The 19,181-nt window shown below is 37.3% G+C and overlaps 1 long non-coding RNA gene across 3 annotated transcripts in view; it reads right to left on the bottom strand.

The window, feature by feature from the left end:
- Positions 1–19,181, bottom strand: part of LOC138762781 (uncharacterized) — a 59,128-nt gene that overhangs the window by 25,684 nt on the left and 14,263 nt on the right. For 2 of the 3 annotated variants that reach the window (XR_011357139.1, XR_011357138.1), the window contains exons 5-6: positions 15,144–15,230; positions 4,629–4,708 (exon numbers count right to left, since the gene is read on the bottom strand). The exons of the other annotated variant lie outside the window; for it this stretch is intronic. This is a non-coding gene — a long non-coding RNA (uncharacterized lncRNA). Of the gene's footprint in view, positions 1–4,628; positions 4,709–15,143; positions 15,231–19,181 lie in introns of those variants that run through there. 3 annotated transcript variants of the gene reach the window in all.

Here is a 19,181-nt window from a genome sequence, read left to right as displayed (position 1 = left end):
TGTGGTTTTGCAAGCAGAGAGAATCACACAGGCTCTCTCTCTCTCTCTCTCTCTCTCTCTCTCTCTCTCTGTGAGAGAAAGATTCAGTTCAGCAGTTTTACAGTCAGCAGCAGCAGCTGGGACTGGAACAGGACAAGCTGGCAAGCTTGTGGAAAACCCCATTTGGAAGACGTGTTGTGAGTGCTTAGTTCAGCCTGATCAAAGCCCTTATAGTTCATGCAAGAGGAGAGGACTGGCTATCTAATGTTTCACTTGAAATAAGTGAAACAAAAAGGAATTCTGTGATGACCTGAAAGAAAGAGGTTATCATCTGGAGAACCCTGAAGGGGGCAAGTTTCATCAGCAAGACACTGGAGTGACTAATTAAAAAGGAATCAGTTGTGCGTGTCCAGTGAACAACAAATCTCTCTCTGAAAACCAACAAGAACCTTCCTGAATAGTAACCATTACCTTTCAAGCACCAAAGGCTGGTGAATTTAATAAATGTTAAATTCTGTGCACAGTATAAGAATTGCCTGCAACCAGTGAACTTTGAGGAATGAGAAGTGAGAATGGACTGTGAACCAAATAACTTTTCTGAACTTACACACACATTTAGAATTAGAAGGGGGTTAAGTTAGGTTAGTTAAGTCAATAGTGATAAGTTAAAGTGTGATTCTATTTTCATGTTTAAAGATAATTAAAAGCAACTTTTTTTAAGTAACTCTTTGTTTTGGTGAATATCTATTGCTACTGGGTTTTGGGGTACTCTGGGCTCGTAACACCTCCCATAATCCCCACTCCTTTTATTGTTTTCTAAGTGCCCTTGGTAACTCTTCCTTAATACTAAAGTCAAGGACAATCTATAGTTCTCTTCTCCCTCCCTTCTAAAATTGAGGATAAATTTATTCACTCGTTATCTGTGGGCATCATTCTATTATCTATGGAACTTTGCAAGAGGATAACAAGTGGATCTACTATCTCTGTTGTCATCTCTTTCTAAACCAGATGATCACTGGGGTTATTTTTCACTTTCCCTCTAAGGCCAGAAAGAGCTCATGTGTTCCCATGGGCAAACAAGAAAATTAAGGCCTCCTTTTCTTTCCAATTGGTAAGGCCATATAAACTAGAAGATAGAGTAGGTCATTCAGCTTCTTGTGCTGATTCTTCAGTTCAATGACATATACCTGAAAGCCTCCCAAGGCATTGTTTCACTAGTAATGAACGTTTATTATTAGTTATCAGCTTCCCTGCATTCAAGGTTCAGCTCCTGTTGCTTCCCAGTCCTTTCAGTCAGGTGATCTTACATTTAAATTAGCACTTGATAGGACTGTGCATTCTCTCAAACCAACACTGAAATAAAGTGCTTAATTGAAATAACATAATAGCATCAATCCAACTGTTGGAACCATAGACCGCTACAGCACAGAAAACAGGCTATTCAGCCTTTCTAGTCCATGCTGACCATTGTTCAGCTAGTCCCAATAACCTGCTCCCATTCTTTAACCCTCCAGACTTCTCACGTCTATGTATCTAACCAATTTATTCTTTTTTTTTCAAACTTTATTTATTGAAAAATTATTGGTAAACACAAAATACACTTCACAACTAAATTTTTATATATATGAAAATAAAGAGAAAAAAAGAAAACCCCACCCCTTCAGCCAGCTGTCTTAAGGAGAGCCAAAGAAATATATATGAAAAATAGAATAAAATAAATCAGTACCTCTAAATGCATATATTCCAAATATAATGACCACTTATTAACAAAAAAAGAATAATTATCATACAAAACATAAGTAATTTTATCCATAACAATACAAGCTTTCATTTCATTCTGCCATCGCATTAACTAATCACTGTCTTATCCTTCCATGTACTTGCTATACATTTTCGAGCTACAGACAACACTACATATATAAATGCGATTTGAAATTTATCCAACCCAAATCCCTTTAAAGGAATCACATAACCCAGTAAAAAGAAAACAGATGGATCTAATGGTAACTTAATCTTATACAATTTTTCCAAAATTGACTTAATTTCTTCCCAAAATGGATGCACATACATACAAGACCAAACAGCATGTAAAAAAGTTCCAACACACGTACCACATCTTAAACAGGAATCTGAATTACTAAAGCCATATTTTTTCAATTTCTCAGGAGTTGCATCCCTAAAATGTATCAGAAAATCAAAGATGACGATACAAATTGGGGGTTTAATTAAAGATTTAAATTTGGTAGATATTTGGAGAAGGATGAAACCTATAGAGAAAGATGTTTCACTTTATTCTTCTAGACGTGATTCCTTTTCTAGAATAGATTTTTTAAAATATCAGCAGATTTACAGGGAAAGGTATTGCAGGCAGATTATAAAAGTAGAGTAATATCTGATCATTCTTTATTATTTTTTTCTTATGAAAGTTCGGAGGTGTTATGTCCATCTTATAGTTGGAGGTTTAATACAATGTTGTTGAAAAAACCTGAGTTTGTTGCTTTTGTTAAGAAACAGTTCGATTTTTCTTATTGGAAAATGTTAACTCTGTTCAAAGTAGATTTGTAGTATGGGATGCGTTAAAGGCTTATTTAAGAGGACAAATAATTAGTTACACTACTAAAGTTAAGAAAGGGTATATGGCTGAAAGTATTAAATTGGAAAAGCAGATTGATGAATTGGAGAAGGAATTTCAGAAGGGAGTAACAGATAACTGATATAACATAACTGATGCAAAAAAAATTATAATTAACTATTCCATAACGTGCATTTGTCAATCGAGTAACACTATCATGACACGTATCCATCCAATATTCTTCAGGAAAAACAAAAGTTAAATAATTTTCCTGTTTAAACTTTGATTTTTCCCATTCCGACTTGTCCATATTATCTTGTAATACTTGATACATAACAGAAATATAACCCTTTTTAGACATAGAAGAAATCAAAGACTCAAACTCTGACAATATAGGTAAAACCATCTCTCTAACATACATTTTTTTTTTAACCAGTGACTGGTTGATAATAAACAAATAAAGAAACTTCAGCAATATCAAAACACTCTTTCAATTGAGTAAAAGAAAGAAATTGACCTTCTACAAAACAATCCTGCAATATTTTATACCCTTAAAATTGCAATTCTTTAAATGACTATTAAACAATGAAAATGGAATAAGCTGATTATTATATAATGGTGTTAAAATAGATAATTTACCTTTTGATCCTATAGTATTATTCTTTTTTGTCCATAACATCAATAAATGTTTTAATATCAGCACATTATACTCCCGTAATAAATCTATATTCCACCGAAATATAAATTGATGTACTGCAGTTTCAGAAATACATGCAATCTCAACTTTAGCCCAACTTGAAGATTGATCCAAATCCATCAAATCATTAATAAATTTAAGTTGGGCTGCCTTATAATACTTCTGAAAATGAGGTAATTGCAATCCACCTAATGCGTACTTCCAAGTAAGCTTAACTAATGCTACCCTTGGTAATTTACCTTTCCATAAAAATTCCCTAGTAGCTTAATTTAAATCTTGGAAAAAGTTCCTTGTAAGAAAATATGGTATTGATTGAAACAAATATTGAATACATGGAAAAATATTCATTTTAATACAATTAACCCAGCCAATTAAAGTTAACGGAAGGACTTTCCACTTAATTAAGTCTGCTGTTATCTTTTCCAACAATGGAACATGATTTAGTTAATATAAATATTAATACTCAGTATTCACAATTATTCCTAAATATTTAATTTTATCTGTCCATTTAAAATTAATAACATTTTTATAAACTGAATAATCTCCTTCACCTACCGGTAAAATTTCACTTTTATTCCAATTAACTTTATACCCAGATAATGATCCATACTGTAATAAGCATTCCTGTAAATGCTGCAAAGATTGTTCTGGATTTGTTAAGTATATCAAAACATCATCTGCAAATAAATTAATCTTATACTCTTCATCCAAAACTCTCATCCCTTGTATCTGCTCATTTTGCTGTATTAATTGAGCTAACAGTTCAATTACCAATGCAAATAGGGCTGATGACAATGGACAACCCTGTCAAGTAGAATGTGTTAATTTAAATGATGACAAAATCTTTCCATTTGTCACCAACCTAGCAGTCGGGTTTGTATATAAAGCTTTAACACAGCCAATAAACGAAAGGTCCAAATTTAAACTTTTCCAAGACCTTAAATAAAAAATTCCATTCAACCCTATCAAAAGCTTTTTCCACATCAAGTGCAACCACCATTGGATGGTTGGGCTGTCGTCGGTATGCATTGGTCAAACTAATTAGTCAAAGAATATTATCCGAAGCATGTCTATTTTTAATAAAACCTGTTTGATTTACAGGTATTAATTTAGGTAAATAGTTAGCAAGCTGATTTGCTATTATTTAGCTATTATTTTATAGTCCACATTCAATAATGAAATAGGTCTATACAAAGACACCTTTAATGGATCTCTATCTTTTTTTGGAATTACAGTAATTAAAGCACTAGAACAAGATTCTGGTAACTCATACTGTTCAGTCACTTGTTGTAATACCTCCCCTAACACCAAAGATAAATCTTCATAAAAAACTTTATAAAGTTCCACCGAAAACCCATCATCTAATGGTGACTTACCATTAGGCATTTCCATCATAGCGGTCTTAATTTCTAGAACGGAGCTTCCAAATCTATAATATCCTCTTCATCTAATGCTGGCAACTTTAATGTAGATAAAAAAGAATCAATAGATCCATTATCCTGTTTCCCCTCAGAAGTATATATTTTTTTATAAAATGAATAAAACTGTTCATTGATTTCCTGAGGTTTATAGGCAACTTTGAATTCTTTTTAACAGCATTAATAACCCTTGATGCCTCCTCCTTCTTTAACTGCCATGCAAGTACTTTATGCACCTTCTCATCCCACTCATAATATCGTTGTTTGGTTTGATTAAGTAAACATTCAAATCAATAAGTCCATAACGTATTATATCGCAATTTCAATCTAGTCAAAGCTATCTTCTGATCTTCTGTTACTCCCTTCTGAAATTCCTTCTCCAATTCATCAATCTGCTTTTCCAATTTAATACTTTCAGCCATATACCCTTTCTTAACTTTAGTAGTGTAACTAATTATTTGTCCTCTTAAATAAGCCTTTAACGCATCCCATACTACAAATCTACTTTGAACAGAGTTAACATTTTCCAATAAGAAAAATCGAACTGTTTCTTAACAAAAGCAACAAACTCAGGTTTTTTCAACAACATTGTATTAAACCTCCAACTATAAGATGGACATAACACCTCCGAACTTTCATAAGAAAAAAATAATAAAGAATGATCAGATATTACTCTACTTTTATAATCTGCCTGCAATACCTTTCCCTGTAAATCTGCTGATATTTTAAAAAATCTATTCTAGAAAAGGAATCACGTCTAGAAGAATAAAGTGAAACATCTTTCTCTATAGGTTTCATCCTTCTCCAAATATCTACCAAATTTAAATCTTTAATTAAACCCCCAATTTGTATCGTCATCTTTGATTTTCTGATACATTTTAGGGATTTATCCATTTATGGATCCAAAACACAATTAAAATCTCCCCCAACTAAAATATTTTCATTAGCTTGACTTAATAACAAAAAAGCATCTGGAATAAAACATTCATCATCTACATTAGGTGCATAGATATTGAGTAAAGTCCAGAGTTCATAAAAAATTTTACAGTCCACTTTTAAAACCCTCCCAGCATTCCCCTCTACAGTCTGTAACTCAAAAGATAATACTTATGAACTAAAATCGCTACACCTTTTGCCTTGGAGTTAAATTGAGAAAAAAAAAACATGACCAACCCAATCTCTTTTCAATTTCAAATGTTCTTTTTCAATCAAACATGTTTCTTGTAAAAAAGCAATATCAATTTTCATTTTCTTAATATAAGCTAAAACTCTCTTTCACATAATTGGATTATTTAATCACTGAACATTAAAAGTTGCAAATTTCAAACTAGACATTTTAATAAACTATCAAGATAAGCACGTAATATAAAAAAAATGCTCTCCTGTTAATAAATAAAATCTACTCTCCCTTCCCTAATATTATAAAAAATTTAACATGAAAAGGAATACAATTAATTCCCCCAAAAAAAGAGAAAAAAAAACACCCAAAGGTAGTAATTCTCTAAAAAACTGGGTGTGGATCACCCCACCAGTGGCACATGACTATCAAAGATATCAGTGCCATCCATCTCCCCCCCGCCAGAAATACAATATATATAATAATGTAATTCAACATCATTAATATATTCAGCCCTGGGACTCCAGTCCCAAAGATTGATTCGAATCCTCAACATCACTAGGACTGTGTGTCAAAGCCTCCTTCTTCCCATCTTTCCCATTCTTCCTATTCTGTCCGTTTCCATGTCCATTTCTTTTAGGTGACGATGGTGAAATTCTTCCCTGAACACATAGATCCGGTAATGAATTAGTGAAAACCATTGCATCGTGATCATTCTCAAAAAATTGAGACTGATAATTGTCATAAAAAACCTTCAACACTGCAGGGTATTGAAAAGCAAACTTATATCCTTTCCGCCACAGCACATCTTTGGCCGAATTAAACTCATGTTGACGTCTGATAATTTCTTGACTCAAATCAGCATAGAAAAAAACTCTATTATTCTGACTCATCATTGGGTTCGACTTTGTCTTCCCTTCTGTACCGCAACCGTAAAATCATTTCTCTATCCTGATAATTCAAGCACCGAATTAACACTGCTCATGATGGTTGACCCGGTAACGGTTTCCACGTCAACACTCTATGTGCCCTTTCCAGTACCAAGCCACCCGGAAAGAACTCTTTACCTAACATCTCAGGGATCCAATCCTTAAAAATTTTTTTTAATCGGATCCACACCTTCCATATCTTCCAGAAGGCCCACAATGTTTACATTATTTTTCCAATGAATCAATTTTTTAAAATAATTCTCTCTTCTGAATTCCCCAATCCATGAGTTAATCTTCCACTTTTTCTATTTTTTTCTTTATTACGTTGAACTAGCTCTTTACATTCAGAAAAAGCTGTCTCAAATTTTTTAAATCTTCTGTACCACATCTACTGAATTAAGGCATTTATTAACATCTCTCTTAAGTGTAGATAAATCTTCAGATATTGTAGATTGTATTTGAGTCATTTGATGAGACATAGTATCCATATAACAAGCAATCCCTTCCAACACAGTAAAAATAGAGTTCAGTTCGAATTCCAGTGCCACATCTTGAGACCCACCTTCTTCAAGCTCCTCTTCCAGTTGTTCCTGTGAACTAGCTGTATAAGGTAAGTCCTCTTCTTGCTCCCTCATTGTCAAGACTTTCCCCGTGCGGCTGCGAGTTTGGACACCCGACGACGGTACCCGACCATGTTGGGCCGCTGCCGCTCGGGCCCCCCACAGCCCACTCGAGTTCTAACAGATCCCAGACCCTGGAAGCACCACGCACGTCCCTGACTCCCCCGATGGCAGCGAGGGCCCAAGGGTTCCTTGTTCTATCGGATCGGCCGTGCGCCTGACTTCGCGAACGCGCGGGTCGTCGGTCAATTTCTTCAACAAGCTGGTGCCATTTTGTGGGGAGAAGACCGGCGCAGGCGTAATATTCAACCTGGCTGGAGTTCTCTGTGGCTTGGAGACTCCCGACGGCAACTCCGTGGTTCCAGCTGGACAGGTAGGCCTCAGTTCTTCAGCACTTTTAAAAAGTAGTTTTTTCTGTAGTTGAATCTCAGGTTTTTTAATATTAGTCGCCATTATAGACCACTTAAAAACAGAATTAAAGTGTTTATATACCTACATTAAAGTTTAAACACGGGTACTTAAAAAAACTGGCTGGGGTGGATTAGGATCACACGTCTGTCCTCTACGCCATCTTGCCACGCCCCCCCATCCAATTTATTCTTAAAACTCAAGATCAAGTCTGCACCCATAAGATCAGATCACTCATTCCACACTCCCACTACTCTCTGAGTGAAGAAGTCCCCCCTAATGTTGCACCTAGTCCTTTCCCCTTTCACCTTAAAGCCATGTCCTCTCGAATTTATCTCTCCTAATCTTCTTGCAGTTAACTAACAAATCTTGCCTTCATGATATTCAATAGGAAATGAAGAAAATATCTCATAATGTTCATCTGTGGCATTCCCTTTATGTTGTCTCAATTAAGACCCTGAATATTACTCTCAAATAACTCAATTTCCCAAAGGAATAATTAAATAGAAATACATTCTTAGAAACTGGAGAGGAATGATGGTACAAGTCTCCCAACCATTCACCACATTAATGCTGTCTAAGCTTCACAAACTACACGCAGACTATCGGGACTGCTGCACTCCTCTAATATCTGTATGAATGTGAATCAGCTCTTTCAGAACTCTGTAGAAATTGCACATGTTGAAAGGCGAACCAAATTAGGTTCTCTAGTCAATGGAAAGATGGAGGCAGCCAACTTGATGTGATATCTTACAGACCATTTCTTTCCAAAAGGCACTTGAGATTGAATCAAGATCAGTGCAAATAAGACAAAGAGGGGATAAACTGGATGTTCCCTAAAAATGAGCATGGAAATCAGTGACCTGAGTCCATGCTGTCTGCTTATATCATGATTTTTGCATAACAAATACCTTAACTCCACTGCTTATTGGATTGTAAGTTCAACCATTGTAGGCTTCATCCTGAGACTGAGAAGTACCATTTCATCCCCTGGGATCTGGCATCAGAAGAAATTGAACCCTGGGAAGCACAGCAAGCATGCTTGAGGGACTTATCCGTGCTCCCATTATCTTGTGTGTACACTTGCATGCTTGGGAGACAATGAAGGAGAGGAAGGAGGAAAGACTCGGTGCTGTCCAAAACCTTGGTGGTAGAGCTGCGAGGTTAGGGAGATGATCTGAAGGACAGAAGGCCCCCAACATGTATTACAAAGTGGGATGGGGAGAAATGAGATAGGCTGGGCTTGGTTTTGCTATAGTGAAGGAGACTCATGGGTAGAGTCAAAATCTTTTTCCCATGATAGAGAGATAAAAAGATAAGAGGATATTGGTTTAAGGTGAGAGGAAAGAGTTTAAAATGGATTTGAGGAGTAATTTGTTTTACACCCTGAGAGTGGTTGATAGTTATAACATAACAACAATGGAGGGGTGGAATCAATTATTAAGTTTAACATAACATAACAATTACAGCACGGAAACAGGCCATTAGGCCCTTCTAGTCCGCACCGAACCAAACACCCCTTTTTAGTCCCACCTCCCTGCACAATGCCCATAACCCTCCATCTTCTTCTCATCCATATACCTGTCCAACCTTTTCTTAAATAATACAATTGAATCCGCCGGCACTATTTCTCCCGGAAGCTCATTCCACACGGCTACCACTCTCTGAGTAAAGAAGTTCCCCCTCATGTTACCTCTAAACCTCTGCCCCTTAATTCTTAACTCATGTCCTCTTGTTTTAATCTTTCCTCCTCTTAATGGAAATAGTCTATCCACATCCACTCTGTCTATCCCTTTCATAATCTTAAATACTTCTATCAAATCCCCTCTCAACCTTCTACGCTCCAAAGAATAAAGACCTAATCTGTCCAATCTCTCCCTATACTCTAGATGCTTAAACCCAGGTAACATTCTGGTAAACCTTCTCTGCACTCTCTCCACTCTGTTTATATCCTTCCTATAATTAGGCGACCAGTACTGCACACAGAACTCCAAATTAGGCCGCACCAACGTCTTATACAATCTCAACATCACCTCCCAACTCCTATATTCCATGCAATGATTGATAAAGGCCAGCATACTAAAAGCCTTCTTCACCACCCTATTCACGTGAGTTTCTACCTTCAGGGAATGATGTACCGTTACTCCTAAATCTTTCTGCTCTTCTGTATTCCTCAATGCTCTCCCATTTACCACGTATGTCCTATTCTGATTCTTCTTACCAAAATGAAGCACCTCACACTTATCAGCATTAAAGATGCTGATAAGTTTAAAAGGCATTTAAATAGATAATTTTTTTAAATTTTTAATTTAATTTTTTAAATTTAGACATGGTAACAGGCCATTTCGGCCCACGAGCCCATGCCACCCAATTAACCTATAACCTCTGGTAGGTTTTTTTAAGTGCAAGAAAACCAGAGCCCCTGGGATAAACCCATACAGACATGAGGAGAACGTATAAATTCCTTACAGACAGCACAGGATTACAGCGCTGGAGCTGCAACAGTGTGCTAACTGTCCTGCCCCATCCTTCAATGGCACGGCATAGAAGGATACAAAACTAACGTGGGAAAATGGGATAGGCCCAGTTCCATGTGGGGATATGGTAGGACAGTGAAAGTTACAGCTTCTAAATATTGATGCAAATTGAAAAAGACATAGAGGTTAAAATAAGGCATGATAAATCCCTTATTTTTGAGTATTGAACAGAGGCTGAAGGTTGCAACCAAATACTTCAGCTCATATCAGTAAGGAGAGAAGCACGTGGTGTGCAACTTCAATGTTATTAGTTGCTCAAACGATGCCAGGAAAACATCTAATCCTTGAAGGTGAATTAACCAAGGAAGCGCTTGTTCCAATTTCACATGGAAATTATCACAGGCAAGATCTATCCTGGGTTTAATCACTTTTATGTGTAATTTGTGCATCAAAGAACCACTAATGGATTTAATTATGAAGCTATTTTTATTCATCACTAATTAAATACAATGATTGCCTTGTTCATGCTGTAATTTTCACTTCTTGCTAATCATTTATGTTTTTTTCTATATTTTCCAAGAACATTTTAAAAGGTGAAATGATAAAATCACAAAAAATTACTTTTTAAACATTAATAATTTATTTTCATTTCTTTCAAAGCACCCTGTGCTGTGTAATAAATCAGTAAGTTTATTTTTACATGGTTTACACTTGCTATTGTTTGTAATTGTCAGTTGTGTACATTGTTATACAAAGTTAAATTTGTTCGAATCATGTATATTTGTCTTTCAGATGGTATGTAATTTTTTCTAATGGGATACACTTGTTTATTTCTGTACCACTGTTGTATTTTAAGACTTGTTCCCATTTTCCAGGTTGTCATAATACATTCTTTTGCTACTGCTCGTGCTATAATAATAAACCTTTTTTGGGCTCTGTCTAATTTTAGTCCTAATTTTTTGTCTCTTACATTATTTAACAGAATTTTTTTTGGACCTTTTGGTATATTATTTTTTGTGATTTTGTTTAATATTAGGTTTAGATCTTCCCAGAAAGTTTGTACTTTTTAACATGTCCAAATTGCATGTAATGTTGATCCAGTCTCTTGTTTACAAGAAAAGCATCTATTCATTGCCTGTTGATATATTGAGGAGTGTCCCTCCTATGGTCATACTGGAATCATCTGTAGAAAGGGAGGTGGCTGCATTTAAAACTGGGTAGCTGAGAATAGTGGCATGAGTCAGCAAATATTTCGTCTTCAAGAAGGTGCTGTTTCCCTCTTCAGTCCAGTGGATGGTTCTGGCATTTCAGGACAGTAAATCGAAAAGAGGCTTCATGATATGAGCTGCTCCCGGAAGAAACCAAAGGTAAAAATTTACCATTCCAAAGAATTTCTGTAGGCTTTTAACCATAGCAAATTCTGAGTACTTGGTAATGGCCTCAACTTTGGATGGCAGTAGAGTCATGCCTTCCTGAGTAATCCTATGCCCCAAGAAATCAATGGTTTCTTGTCCAAAAATGCATTTATCTGGATCGATGATCAGTCCAAATTCTTGAAGATGAATAAAAAGTTTATGAAGATTTTCCAAATGTTTGTCCTTGGTCACACTGGCCACTAAAATATTGTTGAGTGAAATGAAGACATTGGTCAAACCATGTCCTAAACCATCCATCACCTGTTGAAATGATTGAGCACCATTCTTTAATCCAAATGGCATTTGTAAAATTTCAAACAACCTAAGCGGGGTAACTATTGCTGTTTTTGGAAACTCTTCCAGCTCTATCGTTACTTGGTAATAGCCCCGCACTGTCTATTTTGGAGAAAATCTTCTCTCCGTGCAAATTAGACAAGAAATCCTGAATATGTAGTTTCAGATAACAATCTAGGATTGATGGTGTAATTAAGCAGCCTGTAATCTCCACATGGTCGCCAACCTCCATTGTGTTTCAGGACCATATGCAATGGAGATGCCCAGGGGCTGTCGGGCCTATAATTTTTCCCTAGTTCCTCCATCTTGGCAAACTCTTCCTTAGCTAAATGCACCTTCTCTGGTGGCAAGTGACATGCTTTAGCATGGATATGTGGGCCCTTAGTACAAATGCTTTGCAGTGGAGGCAGAAAATTGTCGAGGAGTAATCTCAGGGAAATCTTCCAACAGCTTGGAGAATTCATCCACTGGTTTACTTAATGTTTGGAGGCACAGACCAGGGATATAGGTATCTGCCAGAGGAATAGTCTGAAAAGTATTTCCAACTATTAGCTGGCACTCTTTTAAGTCGACGAGAAATAAATGAGCCCGAAGAAAATCTTCACTAAGCAAAGGTTGGGGTACTGCTGCAATAATGAATAGCCAAGTGTAATGATGATTCTTGAACTTGACATTCATCTTCCTGATGCCAAAGGTCAGAATGTTGGAACTGTCAACTAGTCGTAGTTGACATGTCGGAAGGCATGTGTCAAAACAATGGGTGGAAATACATTAACTTCTGAAACTGTGTCCACCAGAAATTTTCACTGGGACAACTGGTCTCAAACATACAGTAGGCTTATAGGTTTTTCGCCAACCACTGCCGCCCTTACGCGGTTGGCCTGGGCGTTTCCCACAAACAATCAGGGTGGAAGGCACTTTTGGGCATTTACTCCCCACCACTTGTGATAATAACATCAAGATGAGGTGTCCACAGGATGCTTGCCCATTTTGGGGCATTGCCAACTAGAGTATGACATAGGGTCAATATTGGAGGGGTTGGTTGCGCAGATGTCTTTCCTTGCTGTTCTTTTTAGCCTGCCATAGAATGTCTGCCTCCGCCGCTACAGCCTTTGGGTCTTCAAATGAACACTGGGATAATGAGAGCCTAAAAGAGCTGCTCAAATAACATATTAGGACTTTTGCCAGATGCCAGCAACAACATTTCATCCATTCTTTCTGAAGGGGCATGGTCTCCCAACCCATCGAGATGTTGGAGTTTAGCTGCCCTTTCCCTACTGGAAATACCATGTTCAATGCCTTCTGGAAGTTATAGTGCCACTATTGTGCTGTTACATATGTGTAAATCCCCCCCTCCCTCCCTCCCTTCCACCCTCCACCCATCCACCCCTTCAGAATATACCAAAAAAAGGTAAAATAAATAAATAAATAAAAGTATGGAGAATGTCAAGAAAACAAATAATACTTCACAAAGTCTCAATAGTAATAGTGAAGCCAAGGATTAACAGCAGATGGGCTTTCAGAGAGTCCATTACATTTTTAAACCAAACATAGTGTGAATATGGGCTCCCTATTTTCCAAAAAAATTTATATTTATTACGTAAATTGTAAGTTAGCTTCTCAAGTGGAATACAGCTACAAAGTTCAGTATGCCATCTCTCCATCCCAAAATCTCTATGAGGAGTGGCCATTTGTGATATTTTTAATAACAGTACACTACCTCAATTCATCAATTTAATCTGCAGCTTTAGATTTACAGCTATCAAACCTTTAACAGTTTATTTCTTGTAAATTTTACACTAGTTCTCCTTCCCTTCAATACCATCACTATACTATCAACAGTGGCTTCTCACCATCCAAATAATACCCAGGGAATATAATACCATTTGAAATTATCTCTGCCTTTAGCTTCCTTTGGTTAGAATCACCTGCAAACACACTGTTGCGATTGGAAACCCGAAGTCTGGATGGTCATGGGGACAATCCTAAAACCTGGAACTGCCTGTGTGCATAAACCACCACAAAATGAGAAGGATATGAGTGCATTGGAGATGATGCAGAGGAAATTCACAAGGATGTTTCCTGGCTTGGAGCCCTGCAGTTGTGAGGAGAGACTGGAGAGACCAGATTTGTGTTCTTTGGAGCAGAGGAGACTGAAGGGAGAGGGAGCTGAATAAGATATACAACATTTTGAAGCATAGAGATGGTAGATAATGAGAAACGTTTTCCCAATGTAGGCATATCAAAAAAACTGGAGAATATAGGGTTAGGGTAAGGATAAAAGGTTTTAGAAGAAGATTATATTTTCACCCTGAAGGTGGTTGGAATCTTAATGGGTAGTGGATAATAATATTCTCATAACATTCAGGATGAGCATTTAGCTGCTGAGGTATAGAAACCACAGAGCAAATGCTGATAAATAGGATTAGTGGAGATCAAGTTTAAGTTTATTTGTCATCCGATTGTACCAGAACAACCCTCCGAAACAGCATTCCCCAGTCCACACTGCAAAACACACGTACAGATGTAACACATATACAAATGATACACAAACACAGTACATATGCAGATATATTAAAATATTGTTAATAAATAGTGGAGTCACAGAGTTGTTTTAGTGGTTATTGAGCAGTCTCGCTGCCCCTGGGAAGAAGCTGTCCCTCATCTTGTTTGCTCCGGCTCTGACACTTTTGTATCTTTTTCCTGATGGGAGTAGCTAGAAGATGCGGCATGCAGGGTGGTAGGGGCCCTCCCTCATTTTGTGAGCCCCCTTTAAACAGTAAATCCCATTAATGGGTGGGGAACGGGAGGCGGAGGGTGACCCCGGTGACCTGTGCATTGACCTCCGATTTGATGCTCTATGGAAACTGTACAGCACCGAGATGATGTGCTGAAGGACTTGTGTAAAAATTCTGAGGGCTAATCCTTGTGGTGCTTTAATATCAGGTAGATATCTATCTTAATCTAACAATGAAATATAGTATCTAAAGATACTGAAAAACAAGTAGAGAAAAATCCTATACATTACTTAATTTTTTTTGCATTTCATTGGAAAGTGTTACTTAATTGAAAAATAATAAAATTGGCCATGGAAAAATATTATTTAGTCAGTCCAAAATGCCTATCTGACTGGAGAAGACCATTAGGATATGGTCCCAGCTCAGTCATTTGACTAACTGTGTAAATGAATGATAAAAGTAGCAGGGAGCAAACTAACCTGACCATGTGATGGGAGTTCACCAAGAAGGTTGGGCCACAGCAGAGTCACTTGTTTAATCGTCTCCAGACACCCGGCCTGCACCATCTGCTGGAAAACATCAGCACTTTTGACCATAGTTTAAATCCCATGGCATGGAAACTGAGAAGTTATGTTATAAAGCTCACCCATCTGTAGTTCATCATCTGTCTGTGGGACAATTGATTTTCACATAAAAGACTTAATGACTATTTCACCTCTTTATATTTGAATCAAATATCAGTAGTGACTTCCTCCCATTAGGCACTGAGTTACTGTAAAACTGAAAGAACAGGCAGGTAACTGGATACATGCTTACAAATGTAACTGTGAGCACCATCTGACCTCTCCTGTTCCTTAAGAAGGTTAATATTGAAAAGGCTTGGTTAGTCTAAGATTCTTGCCTTTTATTCCACAAGGGCAAGCAACATTACAAAACTAGTTGTGTTGTGGTTCAGTGATTCATTTGGCTGAATTCATCTATCCAATATGTAATGAGCCCAGAGGACCCCAAAATGCAGCAGTAATGGAAATTCACCAAAACAAATGGTTACTTAAACAAAAGTTACTTTTAATTATCTTTAAATATGAAAACAGGATCAGATTTTAACTTATTACTATTCACTTAACCTAATTTAACCCCCTTCTAATTCTAGGCGCATGTGTATGTAATTGATGTGTAAGTTTAGAATAATTCACAGTCCAATCTCCTCCAAGTTCACTGGTTGTAGGCATTTCTTATTTTGTGCACAGAATTTGACATTTATGAATTTCACCAGGCTTTGGTGCTTGAAAAGTAAATGGTTACTGCTCAGGAAGGTTCTTGTTGGTTTTCAGAGAGAGATTTGTTGTTCTTGGACACAAACTGATTCCTTTAAATCAGCCATGTCAGTGGCTTGCCAAAGAAACATACCCCATCAGAGTTTTCCAGATGATAACCTCTTTCTTTCAAGTCACCACAGAGTTCATTTTTGTTTCCCTTATTTCAAGTGAAACATTATGGAGCCAGTCCTCTCCTCTTATATGGACCACAAGGGCTTTGACCAGGCTGGACTCAGAACTCACAACTCATCTTCAAAATGGGGTTTTTCCACAAGCTTGCCAGCTTGTTATGTTCCAGTCCCAGCTGCTGAACTGTAGAACTGAAGTCTCTCTCTCTCTATCTTTCTCACAGAGAAAACCTCATGACCCTCTTAGAACAGCAAACTGTACTCAGACTGCGGCACCAGACCCAATCTTCTGAGTTTGTTCATTTTCTGCTTTCCAAAACAATAATCCATTACTCCACTGCATGCCCAATTAGCACCTACTTGTGAAGTTCTTATAGGCATTCTTCAAAGTTTCTGCAAAGGCACGCGGAGGCTGGACTGTCTGGTTTGAGCAGAACTCTGGCATTTTAAATGAGATCTGTTTTGAAGTGTTTGTCTGTGACCTATTTTAAAAAAAACCTGCCACAATTTATCTCCTTTAAAACATATCTATATACAATATAAAATATAACATAATCTGTCACAAATAGAACACAAATATTGAGAGAAAAATTTAGATAATCAATATAGTAAGATGAAGATATATCTTTACCTTAACATGCCAGAATTTAGGAAGATAACAGGTGAACTTTATTTACTTCCCACTGGAAGAATTAATTGACCTTTTACAATCATAGTCATAAAACCACAGTCATGGGAAGATACAGCACAATGAAAGAACCTCTGGCCCATTTCGTTTCTATGAACCATCAGCACTCATTTTTACCTATCCAGAATCTCCTCCCTAAATTCTATCTCTCTCTTACGTACTTAGGCTATTTAAGTTACAAATCAACATATTTTTGGGATGTGGGAGGAAACCCTTGCAGACAAAGGGAGAACATTCAAACTCCACCTAGACAGCATCCAAGATAAGGATTAAACACGGGTCATTGGAGCTGCATTTTAATATTAATAATAATTTAGATAGACAGTATGGTAACAATAAATTCAGGCCCATGACCTGAACTGCCCAATTTTGCCCATGTGACCCATCAACCTATCCACCCTATATATCTTGGGAACATGAGAGAAAACCAAAGCACCCAGAGGAAATCAATGTGAACAATGGGAGAATGTACAAATTCTTGCAATCAGCGCCAGATTTGAACCGACGTCATTGGCAATTAATAGGATTGTGCTATCTGCTACGCTGACAAATTGTGCCGCTGTTGTGTATATTTTCCAGTGGTTCTGTGCGAGGAGCTGTTTCAGCTGCACAGTTCTCATCAAACTGGGCAAGAAAGATACATAACCAATGTTTTGCGAAGTATGAGGCTTATGGGGCAGTCTGGCCTAGGAATCATTTATAGTAGAAAATCAGTATTAAATCTTTTTGATATTGGGTCAAATCAAATGCTCCTGCCTGTTCCCTTATATAAAATTAAAAATGAGCTCTCCAGGGATTTCACCTCAGCTCAAACATGGGTGTACAGTGTTCTTTTGTTTCAGAGTTCAATGCCACCAGCAGTCTGGTGCAGTTAGAACCTAACGTACACTGCTTCATGATTCAGGTACTGCTTTCAGACCCATATCTGTGATTTTAAAAGTCAGTCTATAATTTAATTTCTCTCTTCAGGGCACGCTTCTAGCCTGAAAAATGTATACACTAACTAAACAGAGAACGTGTATTTATGGATCATGATTAATTAGGTTTCTGCCTCATTCCTGCCTTTAGCACCTTTATGAAAATTCATCTGACTTGTATTACTTATTCCAGGAGTAATGATCTCCACCACATATCTGGTAATCAGATCTGAAAAATAGGTCTCAGAAATCATCACCTTACTGGACAAAAATAGTTTTGCATGGTGGGGGTTGTGTAAGTGGGGACCTAATCCTAACATCTCCATTGAAAACAGTCAGAAAGCAAGGAATATTTTTGGCACTCCGTGGAAAAGCTGAAAGGATTTCTGTGCAGAAGTAATGAATAAGGTGAAAACTCAATTTATTAGATCCCAGATTTTAGCTGCTTCTCAATATTTAATAATAAACTTTGCATTCTTTTTAGTTGATGATTCTCCAGCATTCAAATTAATATTATTTAAATTCTGTAGAGTTTCTGCTGCTCAATTAATAGCAAAAATACCTGCGGTGGGAGTGGATCAAAGACTGCATCAATGGAAAGCCCGGTCCCCAGGTTAAATAACCAGAGGAGGCCTCCCTACTTCGTTTGAACACCAACTGTTATGACTGAATACCACCTATTATCACCCCTGGATCCAAATTTGCAGAGGCTGAAAGACATTTTACCTTCTCTATAGTCCCTTTCACACTTGCAAGTGATCCCAGGAATCAAATGCCAATCGGCCTTTAAAGTGACAAGTGTGAAAGCAAAATCAGCTCAACGCCAGCGTTAGATGACGTCATCTCACACTGGGGATTGACTGCCTCTACCCCTAGAACAATACGCTGCATTACAATCAGGCAAGTGTGAAACGGATAATTGCACCAGTAGAAGGTAGAACAGTCCTAACCCTGGGGATGGCTCCTTGCAAGTCTGAAAGCGTTCATTCCTATCCCAGGACACTGAATGGCCAATTTAGTGGGATGCAAGTGTGAAAGGGGCTTCTACTTTGGAAGGTGCTGCATAAATGAAGTTGTGCAAACATGAACTAAAACTAATAAAATAATTTCAATAATATCTCAGATATGGTTTGATTTTAGCAATATTCCTGCAATTTTTTTTGATTTATCAGAATATGGGTCTCCAGTTACATTGTCACAAGAATTAGGATCGCATATTTTTCCAAAGATGATGGGAATTGATCCAGCCTGCATCACTAGATAGGGAATAAATCAACACAAGACCTTTAATCATGGGGTGATTAATGCACATTAATGGATTGTGTAAATAGGGATGAGTGAGCACAAGACCACATCTGTGTGTATATGTGTGTAGGTTTGCATGCATGCAGGTGGGACTGTGCATTTGGGATACATGCATGTATGGAAAATTTCTATTTGTAGGCAAGTGTGTATGATGGGGAGG

This window comes from Narcine bancroftii, chromosome 5 (genome assembly GCF_036971445.1).
Source record: "Narcine bancroftii isolate sNarBan1 chromosome 5, sNarBan1.hap1, whole genome shotgun sequence".
In the NCBI taxonomy this organism is placed as follows: domain Eukaryota; kingdom Metazoa; phylum Chordata; class Chondrichthyes; order Torpediniformes; family Narcinidae; genus Narcine; species Narcine bancroftii.
Note: the sequence above shows the minus strand (reverse complement) of the source record. Positions and strands in the feature narration are given on the sequence as shown.